The sequence below is a fragment of the Corvus moneduloides genome, chromosome W (genome assembly GCF_009650955.1).
Source record: "Corvus moneduloides isolate bCorMon1 chromosome W, bCorMon1.pri, whole genome shotgun sequence".
Classification (NCBI taxonomy): Eukaryota; Metazoa; Chordata; class Aves; order Passeriformes; family Corvidae; genus Corvus; species Corvus moneduloides.
The window spans coordinates 14,845,564-14,867,201 of NC_045510.1; the positions used below are offsets into that span (position 1 = coordinate 14,845,564).

At 47.7% G+C, this 21,638-nt stretch overlaps 1 long non-coding RNA gene across 1 annotated transcript; it reads right to left on the minus strand.

Moving 5' to 3' along the window:
• Positions 1–472: 472 nt before the first annotated feature.
• LOC116437455 lies at positions 473–21,399 on the minus strand. The gene is made up of 3 exons (XR_004237307.1): positions 21,389–21,399; positions 4,746–4,755; positions 473–553 (listed from the first exon to the last, which is right to left on the minus strand). It is a non-coding gene; the product is annotated as an uncharacterized LOC116437455 (long non-coding RNA).
• Positions 21,400–21,638: the final 239 nt, after the last annotated feature.

Below are 21,638 nucleotides of genomic sequence, written 5' to 3' on the forward strand. Positions count from 1 at the left end.
ACTCAGCAGGATCAGCTACACACTCACACACGCGTGCACGCACAAATGCACGGATAGCTTAGTAATATGGGTCGACGGTAAAGAGGCAGGAAGGATCTTTGCATAGAGTTCCACGGGAGCAGTTCATTGCTTCCACACCGTGAAGGATTCCAGGAGCAAAGACTGAGAACAATGGAGAGCTCAGGTTTAAGTACGGGAGCAGAGGGAGCATCAGAGACCAATGATCTGAGGGCACGGGGGCGGTACAGAGGCGGGACTAGGGAATGGGAGCCAGTGGGGAAGCTCTGGGGGAGTGGCGACGGGCAAAGGCCAATGGGGGAAACTGGCGTGGAGAACTTTCTGGGATATGAAACATATAAAGTATCAAGGGGGCTGGGCGGCCAACAGCCAGCCAGGAATGCAGAACTAGGGTAGATTACCATAACAGAACAAAGCATTCTGGGAGACGCTTCTTTTCTCACTGTGACTGAGGCATAAGTCTCTGGTACTAGGGACTGTCTCACCAGAGAACTCTTTGTTCCTTGTACCACAGGCTAACCGGCCACCACATTAACTGCACATCATTACCACTGGACTGCAAAACTAACATGCAAGGTAGCAAGTATGGCACTTGGTGGATGGGGCATTTATTCAAATACAGAGGTTTAAGTGGCAGATTCAAGTAGGTGTTCTGCTCTGCAAAATGCAGGGTAGGTGCTGCCTTGTGACCTTAGTTTATGTCAAAGCCAATGTAAGGCAGGTATGTGGCTGAAGCAGATCTGTGCCCTTGCATGATGAAAATGTGTGAGATGCAAAAAATGGAAAGGATACACAAAACCACCTTATTTTCCTGCAAGTTGTTTTTGTTCCCTCTTCTGCCACACTAAGCAGAAGGGTATGCACTTCATTTCAGTGTTGGTTCTTTATTAAGGTAACCAGATGCTTACGCAGTGCAATCTCCTTGGTGGCATGGCCACAGACAATGGGCAACCTGGAAAAATGTATTAAAATAAAATCAGTGTTATCCATTATTAAGCTCTATTGAAATTGATCCCATAATGAATGCCAGTGCAGATGCCATAAGAGCGCAGCAAATCAAGATTAAGATCATCTCACAATTAGCCATACGGAATAAACTTGCATTAGATTTGCTGTATGCCAAGGAAGGAGGAGTATGTACAGTTATAAATACAAGCTGTTGCATCTATGTTGATTTAGACAAATGAATAGAAATAGATTTGCAGACAATTCTGGAAAAAACACGCACACTATGATGCCATGAAGATTTTTTCCCTTATCTTTTATACCCCTGTTATACCTTTTTACAACTTCTATATTCCTAGTGTTTTTTCCCTACATTCTTGGACTTGTTTGTCAAGCTAAGAGACTAAACATTTTAGAAGCTTCGTAGCTAGGGATCAGAATGCCCCAGACCCCAAAGTCCTCTTCAGAACACATTCTGTAAACTAAGATAGAACCATCCAGGGGAAGGTTCCTTGGGGAGGGGGGCTCACTTGAGCCTCTCATTGGGGAATCTTTGATAGATATGCTATTTAGTAAAACCTATAATGTTATACCCAATCTTTTGGGGCATATTCGGCGGGGTGCATTTCAATGCATATGACCTGGACGTGTACACCTAAGGATCCTTAAAATAAATACCAAGGTAAAATCCCTTTTCCCCTTCTAACCGGGTATGACTCTTGATTTTAAGACCAGGAAAAGGCATCAGTTGCTGGCGACCACTAAGGGACCCTAAAGACCTTGAAACTCGCAGTCTTGGGTTGGAACACATCTTGCTTTGCCCCTCTCTTTACCAGCAAATTACAGAGGGGCTGGAGCCACAATCTAAGATTGTGACCAGGACTTTAGGACCCAGCACGGAAAGGCAGAAGTGCGGAAAGGGAGGTGAGTAAAAAGGGGATCGCTATTACCAAGATTGTGCTAGCACTAGGGAAGGACATCTCCGAGGGGGTTGGAAAGGTTGGGGGCAGAGAAGCCCACAAAAGGGGAAAGCTTAAACTTTTCCCCTGCAAACTGTGGAAAGGAGGGGACGCCCTCCGTAGAGTCCATAAGAGCCCAGAGGCTGCACCCTACACAGCAGCAAGAATGGCTCAGAGGTTGGTTGGTTGGGATGTCAGGAGGTTGTGGGTTCGAATCCTGTTGAGACCAGATTTTCGTGTGCGCGCATTTACTGCTTGCTAAAACTAGTTGCTTTTTAGTATTTTAAAGTGCTGTTTTGAAGTGTTTGTGTAGTAACCTAGATAAACTGCCTGGGAAGTTGGAATTCCGAGGCTGGATTGCAGGCTGAATTCCGGAGTTAAAAGCTTCCCTCTGGCAGAGTTTTTCTGTCTGTGAGCAAACATGGGTGGTGTTTTTTCAGATGAAAATGAAAAAATCCCTCCTAACAGCCCATTAGAGCTCATAATAAAACACTGGAGATGGCTGACAGGGCAAAAAACTACTTTGGACACCCGAGAATTGATTAGACTGTCCACATGGGTTTGGCCGACTTTAAAATTAAGTCAAGGAAATTGGCCTTGCTATGGGAGTTTGGAAAGTAACATCATTACTGACCTGATGGTAGAATGTAGATCATCACGTAGGTTTGATGAACTAAGATATGCAGAACTTTTTACTATGTATCTGAACAGGGAAGAAACATATGTAGTAGACAAAAGTAATATGGAAATGACTTTGAGGAGGAGAAAGGGAAAGAAAAAGCCACAACAAGATAGCTCGTATACTAATACGGACAGAGAAATCGAAATGACAGATACAGATATGGTGGGCCCAGCTTTGCGTGATGGGGGGGGGGTCTCCCCACCCTGTTCAACCGCCGGGGCAGCTCGCACAGGTGGGGGCGGGGGGTGGGGGAGCGGCGGCTCTGCCGCCACCGCCGACTTTGCCGGCAGGGCAGCCCACACATGTGGGGACGGGGGCAGAGAGTGGGGGGGGAGGGGGGGGGGGGGCTCCGCTGCCTCTGCCGCCACCTCCGCTGTCTCCGCCACTGTACAAGCAGGGCCAGGGGAGGGAGCGAGCGGCCAGCTCCAAGCCAGAGGAGAGGCGCGGAGCCTCCCCGCCCCCAGCCTCGTCAGGGGTGGAGAGCGGGCATGGAGGTGGGAGAGATGCAGGTATGCCACCACCCCCTGACCGCCCCAGAGGCGGAGAAGGGGCAGGTATGCCACCACCCCCTGACTTTTCCAGAGGCAGAGAAGGGGTGGACTGGCCACCACTCCCTGACCACCCCAGAGGTAGAGAAACTGAAGACTGGCTGCCGCCCCCTGACTTTTTCCAGAGGGAGGGGAAGGCGCGGGCTGGCCACCTTTCCCCGAGTACCCTGAACACGGAAGTGAAGGCAGAAATGGACACGGGCAATTGTGGCGGTATTCCCCAATACAGAGAACCACAAGTTTCCGAGCCAGAGACAGGAGGAGCCGCTCGCTCTCCCCACCCTGCGGCGAGGCCAATGTTAAAGCTGAGGGCAGACGGGATGGCCCTGACCCAGGCGGCTCTTACAGAGCTAGGGACGGGAGAACCTGCTTGCAGCCCCTGCCTCCCTACCCCTCCACTGCCACAAAAAGCAAGACAGTTCCTGATCAAAATTTGCCTGGAACAAGTTTTAAAACCAATGAACCAATTTCAATCAAAAGCAAATGGGATGATTCTGATACAGATGGTTCTCACGGGGAGGGTGGTAGAAGAAGGGGCAGGATAGCCCGAGAAGCCATGAAAGCAGTCAGTCCCGTCGCTAAACACACAAGGTACAAAGCAGGTAAAGGGGGGGAGGAAGAACTTGCATTAGAAGCACCTCTGAGACAAGCTATGGGAAATCAAGGAGTGATTTATATAAAGACACTGTTTTCCCTCGGAGAATTACAGCAGTGGAAAAACTCAATTGGGAAGTACAGGGATAACACAGAGAGAGTTGCTATGCGTGCAGAAATGGCCATAAAATCCCAAAACCCAGATTGGGGTGATCTAAATGTTATGCTAGATGAATTATTGGATAAAACAGAGAGAGAAATGGTCAACAAAGCTGCAATATCTGCTATATAAACTCAAATTGCAACTGGGAGTCTCCAAGGGTCAGTTAATTGTTGCAATTATTAAAGGATCAGGGGCATGGATCATTGATAGAATTATGAGATCAATAAAAGAACTGTAGCAAGAGCCTGCAAGCAAATGGCCTGTGTGAGAAAAGGCCTGGGAAACAAAGAGGGAGTTTTGAAATGATGCAGCTGTACTGATAAGATGTGCTAACCGGGAGAGAAGGGAGGTGAACTCTGAATTCTTTTAATCATAACATAACTGTAGAGGCTTGCCAATGTAAGTCCAATTATGTAGAAGTAGAAATGCGCTTTGATAAGTTTTAAGCCACTTAAGAGTTAACAAGCTGGTATATTATATAAGTGCCTCTAGATTGCTAATAAATGGAGTTTTGCTCTTATCAACCATATTGGTTTTGAACTGCAATTTTCTCCCCCCACCGGAGCCGGGCCTCTCTTCTTTTTACAATTCCAACAAGTTAATGACATTTATCCCCTAGCAAACCCTGGCTGGGATCCCAATGTCCCAGAACAGATGGAAAAGCTGAAGCAATACCAGAAATGGGTGGTTGTTGAGTTAATAACATATTCTGTGTTAAGTACTTTAAAAGGTAAACTGAGTCAAGACACTGTGGATGTGATTGGAGCTACAGGGGTAAGTGAAACAAGGCCTTTTTTCCAACCTTTAAAATTTAAATTGGGAAAACACTGGCTCACTCACCAGTTCCTGTATATGCCAAATTCCCCAATGCCATTATTGGGCAGAGATTTATTGGAAAAATTGGAAGCAGAAATTAAGTTTTCAAAGGAAGGGGGAGTGAAAGTTATAATCCCAGAATCTAAAATTATCAAAGCAGCTGCTATACTTGTACAGGAATGCCATTGAAAACTTCCCAAAGAAGTTGAAGAGGCTGTCATTCAAATAGTGTGGGCCAATGATTCTCCTGGGAGATCCAAAAAAGCTGAGCCTGTGAGTATCACACTCAAAGCAGGGGCTACACCAGTAAGGCAAAGACAATATCCTCTGCAATTAGAAGCTCGCAAGGGATTAGTACCTGTGATTGAAAAGTTTCTCAAATTTGGGTTGTTAGTGGAATGTGAATCCGGGTACAACACACCAATCTTGCCAGTAAAGAAAGCTGATGGTAAAAGCTACAGGTTGGTACAGGATTTGAGGGAAATCAACAAGATAACAGAGGACATACACCCAGTGGTAGCGAATCCTTACACACTTTTGACAACACTAACAAATGAATTAGGGTGGTTCACTGTTTTAGATCTCAAGGATGCCCTTTTCTGCATTCCTGTGCATAAGAATAGCCAAGAACTCTTTGCTTTTGAGTGGGAGAATCCAGAAACAGGGAGAAAGACCCAGCTCACCTGGACAGTTTTACCACAAGGATTCAAAAACAGCCTGACCATATTCAGAAACCAGCTGTCAAAGGAGCTTGAGGACTGGAGGAAACAAGAACCAGGAGGAGCGGTTCTCCAGTATGTCGATGACATCTTGATAGCGGGCAAGACATGAGATGACCGCATAAAGCTCACTGTAAGCCTGTTGAACTTCTTGGGCCAAAGTGGGTATCGGGTCTCGAAAGAGAAGGCACAGGTTGCCCGGGAAACAGTAGTATACCTGGGCCTGGAAATTTTCCGTGGACATCGACAACTCAGCAGAGAGCGGAAGGAAGCCATCTGTCAACTTCCAGAGCCCCATACCGTAAGGGAGATGCAGGCCGTCCTGGGAATGGTAGGTTGGTGTTGCCTGTGGTTATCAAACTACAATATACTGGTGAGACGTTTATATGAGGTCCTTAAAGCAGCCGAAAAGGGGACAATCATGTGGACAGAGAATGCCAGGGCTGCATTTAAACAGCTGAAACATTCCTTGATGTGAGCCCCAGCTCTGGGGCTGCCGGACTTGACTAAACCTTTTGAACTCTTTACACATGAGCGACTAAATGTTGCTCTGGGGGTACTGGCACAGCACCTTGGAGACCAGCGAAGAGCTGTGGCCTATTTCTCAAAACAACTAGACAATGTAGCCCAGGGTTGGCCAGGATGCTTGAAAGCTGTGGCAGCAACAGTCCTTCTGATACAGGAGGCCCGTAAATTCACCCTTGGGCAGCACATTGTCGTGTATGTATGTTGGGGTGGGTCAGCCTGCTCTCGGGCTGAAACCATCAAATGTCAGTCACCAGAAGAGATCACTGAGATCTAGGTTACCTCCCCCTGGGTGGCTCCCAATCCTAAATTACCTCCCCCTGTTCCAGAAAGTTCTCCCTTTTTTAGTTATTAATTGGTTCCCCGTTATGACTCCTGCCTCCCTGTTTTCCCCATTTGTTCTGAAAAATTGTATCCTCCCCTCTGCTTGTACCCCATTGGTTGTTTTCCCTTTCCCTGCCTTACTCCACCCCTCCATAAAGGGGGCTAGCCCGTGTCTCCTCGAGGCTTCACTGGTCCCTGGTCCCTCCTGCAAATAAACCTGTTGGAACTCACACCAGAAGCCCTTCCCGCCTTCTTTGCCTCCGGGCGAACGTGAGCCTATTCTACCGGCTGCCCGACGTGTTTCCTCTGAGGAGGAGCCAGCACATGCACCCATCTCACGCTGATTCCACTGAGCCGTCCAGCGAGGACGTTGTGGAGGCTAACGCTGCGTCCCCTCTGCCCGAGGGCACGCCGGGGCTTGTGATTACAAGCCCCCGGTTGCGTTATATGTACCCCATTGTCTTGGTTTGAAAGACAGGTGTCTGCTAAGGAAGGCAGAAGCCTCCCTTGGAATGGCAGATGCAACCCCCTTCCCTCTAAGTTATTATAATTTTGAAATCAAGGAGGCTTTTAGGCAAAGATGTGGGAAATAGGAATAACAGTTGTTTACTATTATATATATAACCAGTCAAACAAATGACAATAACTATAGCAGTAACAGCAAACAATCACAAACCCAGTCCCAGCCTTCTCGGCTGTCAGGCCCTTTCCCTTTGGGTGCAGTTCCGCTCGCAGCCGGCAGGGGCGCTGGCGGCTCCCGGTGAGCAGGGCAGGTGTTATGGTCCCCCCGCGGCTGCAGGGGGCGCTCCGGAGCGAGCTCGCGGAGCACGCGGCACTGGTGCCCTGGGATCCCGGGAAAAGGGATGGGACAAAGAAGCTTCACAAACCCCTGAGCAGCTGGCCCCGGTGTCCTGCCGGACCCTCGGGAACAGCAGGCTGGAATGGCAGGCTGGAGCGGCAGGGATGAGTGCAAATCCCGGGTGGCCGAGGTGTATCCAAACTGAGAACCCCCCCCCCCCCCCCCCCCCCCCCCCCGGAGATCTGGGCAGGCAGGGCAAGCATGGCTACAACGTAGCAAAGGTTCGAAGCAGCGCCGGGGCAGGGCGGCCATGGCCTGGCTCCGAGCAGGGCAGGGAAGGCAGGCTTGGGATCTTGGAGCTTCTCCAGTAGTGAGGAAAAGCAGCCAAAGAAGCAGGCTCCTTCTCTCTCTCGAACGCGGAGAGCGACTGCCCCCACACCCAGTTGAAACAAAAGAGTAGCCGGGCGCACCCCACCGCCAGTAGGTAGCTCTGTTTTCCTTAAGTATCAAGCGATTTGTCATCTTAGTAACAGTATGGGGGAAAATTCCTTTAACAGAAAAAAAACTAGAACTCTTAAAATCCCAACACCCATGCAGTGATAAATGTGCTGGAGCAAAAGGGGGGACACTGGCTCTCCCCTAGCAGAATGCTCAAATACCAATCTGTGTTGTTAGAACAAGATGATGTTACCCTAAAGACAACTTCTGTGGTAAACCCTGCAATGTTTTTATCATCCACGTTACTTGACAGTGTGCCTGAGCATGACTGTTTGCAGACAATAGAGGAAACTTATTCCAGCGGACCAGACCTGAAAGATGTTCCTTTGAAGGATCCAGACTGGGAATTGTACACTGATGGGAGCAGCTTCATGAAAAACGGTAGGAGGATGACCAGTTACGCTGTAACCACCTCAGATAAAATCATTGAGGCAAAAGCCTTGCTTCCAGATGTATCATCACAGAAAGCTGAACTCATTGCACTAACGAGAGCTCTAGAACCGAGCGAGGGGAAGAAGGTGTAACGCAACCAGGGGCTTGTCATCACAAGCCCCGGCGTGCCCTCGGGCAGAGGGGACGCAGTGTTAGCCTCCACAGCGTCCTCGCTGGACGGCTCAGTGGAATCAGCGTGAGATGGGTGCATGTGCTGGCTCCTCCTCAGAGGAAGCATGTCGGGCAGCCGATGATCAGGCTGGCTTTTGCCTGGAGGCAAAGAAGGCGGGAGGGGCTTCTGGTGTGAGTTCCAAGAGGTTTATTTGCAGGAGGGACCAGGGACCAGCAAAAGCCCCGAGGAGACGTGGGCTAGCCCCCTTTATGGGGGGGTGGAGTAAGGCAGAGAAAGAGAAAACAACCAATGAGGTACAAGCAGAGGGGAGGATACAATTTTTCAGAACAAATGGGGAAAACAGGGAGGCAGGAGTCATAACGGGGAACCAATTAATAACTAAAAAAGGGAGAACTTTCTGGAACAGGGGGAGGTAATTTAGGATTGGGAGTCACCCAGGGGGAGGTAACCTAGATCTCAGTGATCTCTTCTGGTGACTGACATTTGATGGTTTCAGCCCGAGAGCAGGCTGACCCACCCCAACATCTCCCCCTTCTTTATTACATTGAAATGAGGGGAAAGGCTTAAGGGATTTCAAAACCAAACACTTAAAAATGGGAAGGGCTAATAAAATTAACAACTCCATAAAGAAACCCCATACAATGTCCTTGATAATTGAAGGAATCCGGCCACTGGAGCTCCCAGTGTACAGGAGGAGCTGCAGCAGCAGGTGGGACAGCAGCATGTAGGATGTCATCATGCAGTTATGGGAGATAACTTTAGGGACAGTGTAACATAAATAAAATTAATACAAATACAATTAACTTAAATAACAATGGCTCCCTTGGACTCCCCCTCTTTCAAAACAAAGGGCCACTTAGGGGAGGGAAACACAATAGAGAAGGTGGGAAAGGGAATGTTTGTCTTTGCAGCCTGGGAGGAGAATTTCTTGTTTATTCAGGAGGTCTTGTTTCTCCTCCTTTTCCAGGCTGTGGCAGCTTCTTTCCTTCGCTTGGCATCTGCAGGTGGTTTCAAAAAGGGTTTGATCCACTTCCCAAGGATCCATCTTGGACCCTCTGGGGTGGAAACACACCCGTAGCCTCTACCCTGGGTGACTAGGGGGTACGGGCCACGTATCTGTAAAGTGTCAGGGTCCTTTATTAGGACCTCAGGTCTCTCAGTCAGTTTATGTTTGGCAGAGTTTGTGAAGTGTCTCAGGATGGGAGGATCAGGTTCCTCATAGGAACAGTTTAAAAAGTTCAAAGTGAACAATGCTTTGGACAGTCTTATGGTGGGGGCAGCGATCTCATTGCCACCCTTTTGTTGTTCAAGCAGTCTTTTTAGTGTCTGATGTTTCCTTTCCATGATGGCTTGGCCTGTGGGCGAGTGAGGGATGCCAGTGATGTGATCCACACCCCACTCACTCATGAATCTGTTTAACTCTGCAGAGGTGTACGCAGGGCCATTGTCAGTTTTTAATTTATTTGGTGTCCCCAACACAGGTAAGGCCTGTACCAGGTGGTTGATGACATCTTTGGCCCTCTCCCCACGGTGAGCTGAGGCAAAGGTTGCACCAGAAAAAGTATCCACAGAAACGTGAATATATTTCTGGCGGCCAAATTGGGGGAAGTGGGTGACATCTGTTTGCCATACCTCACAACTGCCTAGGCCTCAGGGGTTAACCCCCTGACCTAGTGATGGAAGCTGATGTTTTTGGCAGTTGGGGCATGTCGCCACAATGGCTTTTGCCTGGTTTCTAGTGAGTTGGAACATCCGGACGAGAGCTGGAGCATTTTGATGGAACATTGCATGGCTCAGCTGGGCTTGCTGGAATCTGTTAGGCAGATTCGCTAACTCGATGGGCATCGCTAGGGCATCCGTTCTCCTGTTCCCTTCTGCAATAAATCCTGGCAGGTCAGTGTGTGACCTCACATGCATTACGTAAAAGGGTTGCTTTCGGTGGGAGACAATTTGGATTAGCTTCGAAAGCAAGTTATAGATTTTTGGATTTGCCGCCTCTCTGAGTGATGCTCTTTCTGCTCTGGACACCACTCCTGCTACATATGCGGAATCTGTTACCAAATTAAAAGGTTCGTTGAACCGCTCAAATGCTCTGACCACTGCGGCAAGCTCTGCAACCTGCGGTGATCCTTTGACCACCTGCACATCAGACTCCCACTTCTGAGTGCAAGGATTCCTCCAAACGATGACAGACTTGTGAGATGCCCCAGAACCATCCGTAAAGATCGTCAGGGCATTGAGGGGTTCACGTCTCTGAATTTCTTTTGGAATTAATTTAAAGGCCGAATTGAACAATTTGTGTTTCGGGTTGTGAACCGATATTTGTCCCGAATAACTATCAAAGGCAAATTGGAGATGATTGTTGTTTTGAAGGAGATGGTCCAGTGCATTGGTTGTTAGTGGCAAGTAAACACATGTGAAATCACACCCCGCAAGGGTACGGAGGCGAGACCTAGCCTTTATCACCAACTGAGCCATGAGCTCCTGTGGCATGGTAATACTTTTGGACGGCTGGTGCGAGAGGAAAACCCACTCAATAATCAGAAGGGGATCCCTCTGCACCTTGTCCCACTGGAAAACCAGCCCATGGAGGTATGACATTTTACCCAACACTATGAACTGAAAGGGCAGACCTGGGGCATAATGATGGGCTTGGCGAGATGACAGCGCCTCCTGGACTTTGATGAGGGAGTCTCTTGCCTCTTCTGTCAACTGCCTCGGGGATTTGAGATCCTCGTTCCCACAAAGCAGGTTGAACAGAGGGGCAAGGTCCTCAGTCGTCAGTCCCAGGAGCTGCCTCACCCAGTTGATGGACTCGCAGAGTTGATGGAGTTCCTGCAGAGTCTTGGGGTTATCATTGATCTTTAACGGTTGGGGCATCACTGTCTGCTCCTCAATTTTGAGTCCTAGATATTTAAAAGGTGAGGTCTTCTGGACCTTTTCGGGATGGATTTCGAATCCATCAGCCTCTAAAGCCCTGATTACCTCCCCCAGAGTCCAGTCCAGGTATTGCTGCGTGGGCGCACACACCAAAACATCGTCCATGTAGTGTAGGATCACAGCTCTAACTGCCTTTTTCCAGACGGGACAGAATGCGAGCGACATACCACTGGCAGATGGTGGGCGAGTTTTTCATGCCTTGCGGCAGAACTCGCCATTGGTAGCACTGCATGGGAGCCTCTCGGTTGAGGGAAGGCACCGAGAAGGCAAACCGGGGTGCATCGTCCGGATGCAGGGGGATATGGAAGAAGCAGTCCTTGATGTCTATGACTACTAGCTTCCACTGCCTAGGGAGCATAGAGGGCGATGGCATTCCGGGCTGCAGGGGTCCCATGTCCTCAATGACCTCATTAACTTTCCGCAGGTCATGAAGGAGTCTCCACTTGTCTGTCCCCGGCTTCCAGATCACAAAGACCGGGAAGTTCCAAGCGCTGTTGGAAGGCTCAATGTTCCCCTTCCCCAGCTGCTCCTCCACGAGTGCAGTGAGCGCTCTCAATTGGTGTCCTTTTAAAGGCCACTGATCCATCCAGACCCTTTTATTGGTGAGCCAATTCAATTTCTGGGTGGGGCGCTCCGCAGTGGCCCCTACTAAAAATCCCGGGGTTGAGATGGGATCTCAACCCGGGCTCCCCACTGGGACATGAGATCCCTGCCCCACAATGTAAACCCAGAGTCAATAACAAATGGACGGACTGTTGCAATCCGCCCCTCTGGACCCTCAATCTGGACAAGAGTCCTGCTTCTCTGGGCAGCCATGGATCCTCCCACAGCCGTAACAATACCTTCTGCCGGCTGCAACCCCCAATGTGACGGCCAGTTGTTGGAGGCAATGACCATCACGTCTGCCCCTGTGTCCATCATCCCTGCTAGGCTGATGTCCGAGCCCTGGCATGAAATCTTGCAGCTTAGCATCGGCTTGTCCTCCCCTACCACCTCAGCCCAGAAGACAGATGGGTTGTAGTTATCTGGTGAACTTCTGGGCATGAGGATGGCCTGGGCGAGAACCTAGCCAGCTGCAAGAAAGAAAGGCGGGTGAATACACTGTATGTTAATTGTAAAGAGTCCTTGTGATCCTACTTGGACAATCTCTGGTGTTATTGAGATCTCTGGTGGTGTACACGTGGTGTCTCCTATTATAAACAAGCAGCAGTCTTTCAGTCCTTTGCAGCTCACGAGGACCCGTCGAGGTGTGATGTAGTCCATCGTGGTTTCAGTAGTGGTAGTCAGTTTTTCTGGTTGCAGCTTCTTTATTTATGTCATCATGCGGGGCCGCAGATCCGCGCTGGGTCCTCAGTTTCCCAGCTGTACCTCCATGGGAGTGGGCGATGCTACTTGCCCTGGGGAAACAGCTCGGGAACTTTCATTAATTGGGGCTGGAGCTCTGCAGTTCCGGGCCACATGTCCTGGCTTGCCACATCTGTGACAAGTCCAGGTTCTGTTTTTCATCCTCTTGTCCTGAGGTGCCGTTGCCTCAGCAGCACCCGCAGCTCCCACCACATTCCCCCTCGTTTTTAAATTTGGTTGGCCAATTGGAACTAAGGTTGTGCAGTGTCGAATCATCTGCTTTAACGTTGGTGGAGGATCAAGTGGAAGGGTCATAATCACTCTCTTACAAGGTTCATTTGCATTAGCTTTTGCTATTTGAGTGATTATGCTTTCTCTAATTCTTGTATCTTCCACTTGCTTCTCCACCACTAATTTTAATTTGTCAATAAAGTCAATAAATGGTTCATTTGGGAGTTGCCAAATTTCAGTAAAATTTAGTAGAGGCGCCGATTTAGGGGGCATCATTAAAAATGCTTGCTCTGCCGCATGTTTAACAGCATTTAAGACCGGCTCTGGGGTGTTTCGGGCCTGGTCTTGTGGCTTGGCAAGCAACCCCTCACCGGTAAGGTGGTCCATGGAAACCCCTGCGTTATTAGGGTCTTGCAACAGGATTGGGAGGACCTCTCCTAGTTGCTTTCTGCACCCATCATCCCACACCTCGAATTTGGCTGGAGAAAGCAAGCAGGAAAAAATGCTTTGGAGGTCTGCTGGGACCAACACTGTATTAGTGAGGGTGGCCCGCAGGAGATTCCAGAAATATGGACTCTCCCTCCCAAACTCCTTCTGCACTTTACAAAGTTCTTTGAGCCCAGCAGGGTCAAAGGGTTTCCAGGTGGGGTTGCCGCCAGCTCGGTTATAAGTAACCGGAGCGGCGAAGGGACCGGAGGAGGCTCCCGGTTCCGGGTTCAAGATGGCGTCGGTTCCGGTTTCCACAGCGTGGGAACCGGAAGACGAGGCGTGGGAACCAGAAGGCTCCTCCTGGTAGGCGGGGGCTGAGGACAAAGAGGAGTGGCCACGGGAAAGGCGGGGACTCCTGACGCAGGGGGCGGGACCCGACGCGAAGGAGGAGCTCACAGACGTCACGTTAGGAGGGGGCGGGGCAAAGACAGGGCGAGGAGGAGGGAGGGCAAGAGGATTTTGGGAAGAAGAAGGAAAAAAGGTGGGCTGTGCCATGCGGTCTCCTCCATTTTGGGGGAGTGCCGGAACAGCAGGGAAAGGGGACAAAACGGTGGACGAAGAAAAGCCTTCGCCATCATTTTCAGGGCAATAAAACTGGGAACTGCTTTTTGGGAGAACAACCGGGGAAGAGGGCATAGGAGAGCGGGTTTGGGTAGAAGCCGAAACAGCCTGGCCAGAGCTACTTCGGCGGGGTGGCTGAGAGGATCGAGGAGAGTCAGGGAGACGGTGGCAGCCCTGTGCCTCTGGGCATTTTACAACTCCCGGTCTTCTCAGCGAAGGGGTAGTGGGATGAGGAACGCGACGGGGGAAAAGAGGGACTTGGGAAGAACTGGGGAGAATTCGGGGCTTTTCTTTTATTTTCCGATTAGCTTTGTGTATATCTCTCAAAGCCCAGACCATGTAGAGAAACTTCTCTCCGGAGGGATCTCCCCTTTGGTTTAATTCTAATATTTTGTCCCCCACAAATTGCCAAAACGTGGCTGACTTCAAATTAGCAGGGGACATCTGGGGAAAATAAAAGAACAGCCACTTAACAAACCTTTTCAAAAACCCCTTTGATAACTTTAACCCACAATTCTTCAGGGACTCCCCAACTTGGAGATAAACCTCCCGCTGAGGCTGGGAAAGCTTAGCTCCCATCTTAGCCTCAACTTCACCCACCACCGGCAAAAAGGAGAAATTAAAAATAATTTCCCAGGGGCCGGGAATCACAAGAATACTCACAAGAAGACACAGGCGTCCGGTCCTGGAAACAAAAAGGCACGGTGGGGTCCTCCGGGACAGGCTGCTCTCCTGGCAGGAGTTGGCAGCCTCCTCTCGGAGCGCGGCTTTTAAAACAGAGCGCGCTGCTGCGAGAGGCGTCGGCAGCTCTGAATCGCTCACACTCGCAGCCTCCTGGCAGCGAGGACGATGCAGGAACGCACGTGTGTGTCGTCCCTGTTCGGTGCGCCAACCTAACGCAACCGGGGGCTTGAAACCACAAGCCCCGGCGTGCCCTCGGGCAGAGGGGACGCAGCGTTAGCCTCCACAGCGTCCTCGCTGGACGGCTCAGTGGAATCAGCGTGAGATGGGTGCGTGTGCTGGCTCCTCCTCAGAGGAAACATGTCGGGCAGCCGATGATCAGGCTGGCTTTTGCCCGGAGGCAAAGAAGGCGGGAGGGGCTTCTGGTGTGAGTTCCAAGAGGTTTATTTGCAGGAGGGACCAGGGACCAGCAAAAAAGCCCCGAGGAGACGCAGGCTAGCCCCCTTTATGGGGGGGTGGAGTAAGGCAGGGAAAGAGAAAACAACCAATGGGGTACAAGCAGAGGGGAGGATACAATTTTTCAGAACAAATGGGGAAAACAGGGAGGCAGGAGTCATAACAGGGAACCAATTAATAACTAAAAAAGGGAGAACTTTCTGGAACAGGGGGAGGTAATTTAGGATTGGGAGCCACCCAGGGGGAGGTAACCTAGATCTCAGTGATCTCTTCTGGTGACTGACATTTGATGGTTTCAGCCCGAGAGCAGGCTGAGCCACCCCAACAAAGGTGAACATATGGACTGATTCCAAATATGCCTTCAGTGTTGTTCATGCCCACAGAGCTATTTGGAAGGAACGTGGCCTGCTGACTGCTCAAGGTAATGAGGTTAAGCAAGCTAAACAGATTCTTGCGCTTTTACAGAGCATTTGGAAGCCTACAGAAGTGGCCATCATGCATTGCAAGGGTCATCAAAAAGGAAAAACAGCCCCCGAACTGGGAAATCGTTTTGCTGACGAAACAGCAAGGGGGATTGCAGAAAAAGGCATTTTTGCAGTAGTACCACAGAAAGAGATAGGTTTGTCATCATTTACCCCAAAATACGATCAGAGGGATCACAAATTAATTAAGTTCCTTAAGGCTGAAATCAAAGAAGGTGGGTGGGCTGTTACCCCCGTAGGATAAGTCGTAGTTCCAGCCTTGATCCTTTGGGAAATAGCCCAACAAGAGCATGAAAGTACCCATTAGGGAACAGAAAATCTTTTAAAACATTTGAGGAAAGTAGTGATAGGGAGAGGGATGACTGATATTGTACAATCTGTAACAAGCAAGTGTGAAACCTGCTGTAAAAACAACCCTGACACAAGCAAGAGAGTTGTGTTAGGAGTGACAAAGACAAGAGATGTCCCGGGAGATTATTGGCAAATAGATTTTGCTGAGATGCCACACAAAGAGGGATGCAGGTATATACTGGTACTGGTTGACACCTTCAGTGGATGGCTTGAGGCTTTCCCCTGTCGCACCAACACAGCAAAAGAAGTAGGGAAAGCTTTGCTCAATCATATAATACCAAGATTTGGGGTTCCTTTGGGAATGTCATCAGATAGGGGACCACATTTTGTCGCAACAGTGGTTGGGGAAGTTAGCAGGATTTTGGGACTTACCTGGGACCTGCACACACCATACAGGCCCCAGGCAAGTGGCAAAGTTGAACGCATGAATGGGACCCTCAAAACCCAGATTTGCAAGATTTGTCAAGAGACATCCATGACGTAGGTTCAAGCCCTGCCTATAGCCTTGCTGAGAGTCCGCATACAGCCAAGGAGAAGGGACAACATCAGTCCCTATGAAATATTATATGGCAGGCCATACCAGGTTCCACATATCCCAGGGGAAATTCATATGAGAAGTAAAAATGATTTGCAAAAGTATTTCATGGCTCTGAGTTCCACTTTGCAGAAGCTCCAGAGATTCGTCGTGTTATCCAAACCAATAGGATTGGACACACCTGCTCATCCGTTCCAGCCTGGAGATTGGGTCTACATCAAGTGGTGGGACAGTGACCCCTTGCAAGCCAAGTGGAAGGGACCATTCCAAGTTTTGCTGACCACTTTTACTGCGGTCAAGGTTGCTGGCAAGGGACCATGGATTCACTACTCCAGGGTGAAGAAAGCTTCTGCTCCTGAAATCACCAAGAAGACAGAGACTGATACAAATCAGAAAGATGCAGTCTAAACTGTTTTTCACATGTTTGCTGCTTGCCCAACTGGTAACCATGGTTCAGGGTTCACCCCATGATTTGCATAAGACTGTGGTCCAAAATGTGTCCAAAATTCTCAATAAGAGCGATTGCTGGATCTGTACTCAGTTACCACCCCTAGATGGGAGGGGTCACTGGCCATTGATTGGCATTTTAATGGAAGAATTAAGAAGGACTTAGATAAAATTCGGAAAAGAACTCAAATTCTACATAAAGTAGCTTCTAGAAATAACACCTTAAAATTTGATCATATTTTTGATACCCTCACCTCATGGTTACCAAACTGGGTCTGGGTAAAAGAAATATTCATAATAGCTGTAATTGTAGTTATTATGGGTGTAATTGTCTGTGGAGCAGCCAGTTGTGTAAACTAGTTGTGCAGGTAAAGAATAGAGTAGAGTAGAAACTAGACAAGGTAGAGTTTTTTTAGTCTCTAAAAGGGGGGAAATGATGCCATGAAGATTTTTTGCCCTTTCTTTTATATCCCTGTTATACCTCTTTACAACTTCTGTATTCTTAGTGTTTTTTCCCTACATTCTTGGACTTGTTTGTCAAGCTAAGAGACTAAACATTTGTTCTGGTTTGGCCAAATTTAGAAATATATCCTCTGAGAGAAGGCAGGTCACCACCCCTCCCCCACCAGGTTCGGGGAAAATAAATTTTCCTCAAAGGAAAGTGAAAGAGATAAAAACTGTTTATTTAACAAACACACGGGAAAAGGATAATAATGCTAAATAATAAAATCTCTCGCTGTGGAGAAAAAACCTGGGAAACTGTCAGAGTCCTCCCTTTGGTCTCCTCAGAGCTGGGGCTTGGCCCCGGGCCAGGCTCTCTGTGCCCGGTGGAAAGTCCTCCCGATGTGCTCTGATGTTAAAGCAATCAAGCAGTCCAGTAGAAAAGGGAGAAAATCTGAAATTCCAGGGAAGGAAAAATTCAACTCTCAGTCTCTCTCTGGAGAAAAAAGCAGCTGAACCACTGGCCAAAAAAACTGTCCTCGGGAAAAACAGCAATCCGGGTGCTTCCTCCCTCCCCTGCCACAGCTGGGAAACAAATTGCTATCTGTGTGTGACCTTGAACAAGCTGCAAACTGCTTTGAAAAAGTTTTGCTCAGTTTTTCCTTCCCCCTCTCAGGCTCAGTGTAGAGGCATAGAAAGGCACAAAAATTAATTTCTGGGCGTAGGCAGCGATATGGGATACACATCATAAGGTCACCCCAAGACAACATTTTAGAAGCTTCCTAGCTAGGGATCAGTGTGCCCCAGACCCCAAGGTCCTCTCCAGAACACATTCTGTAAACTAAGATAGAACCATCCAGGGGAAGGCTCCTTGGGGAGGGGGGCTCACTTGAGCCTCTCATTGGGGAATCTTTGATAGATATGCTAATTAGTAAAACCTATAATGTTATACCCGATCTTTTGAGGCATATTCGGCGGGGTGCATTTCGATGCATATGACCTGGACGTGTGCACCTAGGGATCCTTAAAATAAATACCAAGGTAAAATCCCTTTTCCCCTTCTAACCATGTATGACTCTTGATTTTAAGACCAGGAAAAGGCATCAACTACATCACATCACCTTGGATGACACTTCTTGGGGGTTTAAAGAGATATGGGACAAACTTACATCATGGTTACCCATCTTATCCTGGCTTAAACAATTGTTCGCAATAGCTATTTGTGATATTGCATTGTTACTTAGTGTTTGTATTAGTAGTTACTGTTGTATGATATTATGTACTTGGAATCGCAGTGCTTATGCTCAATGGCACAAGCACAAACTTAGTAATAAGATAGAGAAGCGTACTTTCTTTAAAGACATGCAGATTTGTAAAGAATTACAAATAACCAAGGAAAAGGGGGGATTGAGGAAGGGGCAGTCAATAGCTAACTCATGTAAGCACAAGTTAACTATTGGGAGTCAGCAAATGTTAGTTCAGACACAAGATGTTAATTACAAAACCTAGGAAACCGAATTCGCCCTAATCTTGTCAAGATAGAGGGGACAAGGATTATCTCAGAGACTGCTGAATCATTCCTCAAAGGACTACGCATGCCCAGGGAGAAAGGTGAAAGGTGCACTGTGAGGAAGACTACTGGTCTTCATCAGAAAGACCCCCAAGGAAGAGGAGAGGCCTTCCTCAGCGCGACCACCAGGACACACAGCGCATGTGTGACCCGTATGCTAATGATATTAATGACTTCTGAGAAATAATTTGTATAACCACGCCTGTCCCAAGGAATGTGATGAATATTCATAATTTAACCCATAATACTGTGTTGTAGGGAGCACCAGTGTGTGTGTTTGGAGGAGTGATCCCCACACACCTGGCGCGCCGAATAAAGCAAATACCCACTTCTCTGACTCTGTCTCTGAAGTGTCTCCTGGCCCAGTTTCGTCGCGATTCATTATCTGATTGGAGAAAGTATGAAGCTCTGCAGTATTAGCAGTTATAATGCAGTACTTTTGAGAACAAAGGTGACCCAAGGAAGACACAGAACCTTACAAAATGAAGCTATTTGTATATGACCAAATCCATGAGATTTATGTCAGTTCTGGCTGTCCAAGCATTGGGAGGATCAGGTATAGAGGATTTCATATTGCACTCTAACCTAGGAGACACTTTCACAGGCTTTTACCCACAGGGCAAGTCTGACATACAAAATCTGTGGGATCCTTCTGAGTTGTTGAAGCTAGAAAAAAAACCCCTTTTGCATGGAAAAGCAGGTCTGGGTACACAGCCAGTAGTGCTTACAAATGTAAATAAGGGCAAATTGATTAGGAAAAATGTTATTGCTAGGAATGTAGCACCCAGGTATCAGCTATGAGACAAACGGGGCAGCGACAGCTCTGACCACCCAAGTGGAGACTTTTAAACTGACACTTCTTCCTTTAGGAAAAAAAGCAAAGCAACAAAAACAAGGTGTGGTGAGTTGACCCACCCCCTTGCCACCTACACCAAATAAACAAGGCAAATTAAATCCCTGCAGTAATTCATCTCTTGCATTTGCTAAAAAAAAAAAAAAAAATTGAAAAATCCCTCCAGATTACAGGGAAAGAGGGGAGATTAAGATAGCACTTGTTAAATTGAGTCTTGAGATCGAGTTTTGGAAACGAGACAGAATGTAAGTGTACTGGTTCATTTTGTGAAGCCCTGAGAAGTCAGCCTAGTGTGCAGGAGGCAGGCAGAGCAGGTCTGAAGCTTCATGGTACTTGAAGAGACAGTCTTCTACTTGTGATAAATGAGTGAATGATAAATGCTGTCTTTCGCATATAGGATTTTAACATTTATAAGTGATAATGTACTATGTCGAAATAGTGTTAAGGTAAAATGAAGTTAAGTAGAAACGATATTAAGGTAAATTGTAACTTCGAAATAGTTGTAATATGTTAAGAAATGTATTAATAAACACATGGTAATAAATGTCTTTTGAGCTGAGAAACTACAGAGCCAGGAACCAAGACATCTTAGAGAAAAAAAAGAAGATAAACCGCATGCATCCCAGGAAGACTGTTATCTCATCAAAACTCACACCTCCCAAGGAAACTGTCAGCTAAAAATTAGGTTGGAGACTGGGAGGCACCAGAGAGAGGGTGCCTGTCTTCAATTCTGAAGCTATCCAGAGGGCCTAACTGGGCGTTGTGCTGGCAGAAGGGGCAGAAACCGGAGGGGGGGAAAGTTGAATGAAGTGTAAATTACTTTCTGGGCTTAATGAATATGTAACAGTTTAAGAGAGTACTTAAGTCCACAGTAAAATGAATGGAGGCGCACCTCTGGCAATATTGCCAAGCGCACCAGCGCTGTGATATGCCTTTGTTCTACTAATAAATGTTTAAAACTATATTGCTAAAAATTTAGCTTTTGCATTCATTTTCTTCAGGATGAAATCCACACCTAAGATTCAGTCAAGCACCTCTATTCATGTTTCAGCTTGGGAAAATAACTGTACTTCTCATTAGGAACCAATGGGCCATTGCTCCTGCTTTTATTCAGTCTAATCAGGTCTGATGGGGTGGTGGGGCTGAGAGATGGGGAATGGGCTGGTGGACAGGAATTTGGCTAAGCCTTCGAAACAGTATGAGAAAAATGAATTCAGGAGCTAAATTTTTAGCAATATAATCTTGAACGTTTATTAGTAGAACAAAGGCATATCACAGTTGTGAGAAATGAGACAACTCTTAAAAAGATTAATTTATTGAAAACAGAAAAATTGAAAAATTACAGAAATTAGAAAAATATAAAAATTTGGGATCCTATGGCTCAGTAGATGGTATGCCCCAGGAGCGCAGGGATTTGAGATCTTCTGGCTGAGACAGCACTAGACCTCAGGTAGAGAAAAAGAACTTGCAGTGCTGGACTGACTTTAAAAAATTACTAAAGGCCCCTTAAAAGGAGTAAGGCTTTGAATGCCCAACACCGACGTCTACTACAGCTAGCCTGCAGAGAGAAAGAGGAAGAAGAGGCCCCGCCTCTCTGCTTCGTCCTTTTTATAGTGTCTTTGCTCCGCCCCCAGTCCGCCCACAGCCCGCCCCTTCGGTTTAAAGTGATTGGTTCTTTCCCTTTGATAGATCATCTCCGTCCACCAATGGCTCATCGTTGTCCGGGGGTGTGGTAGTAGTTGAGATAAGGGAGCTACAATGCCTTCATTAAAATTCAGGTATTCAGGTTGCCATGGAGCTTGCCTGCAGAGTAATGACTTTGTGGCTAAAAATAGCTGCTGGCCGTTAGAACTGGGGTTTTTGGCCTTGGAATCAGAATGCAAGTGAAAACACTTAAAAAAGGTCTTAAAATACATCCAACACATCTTAAAACACTTGTAAAAGTATACAGTAAACACAGGAAAGGTAGCTCTTATGGTGTACCGGTGGTTTGAAGTTTGAAAGGGGCAAGTTAGTGATTTTTAACTGGGGAATTTTTAACTGGGAAGGGTGCAACTCTCTTAATAAACTACTTTGAACAATTGAAAACACTGATAATGGAA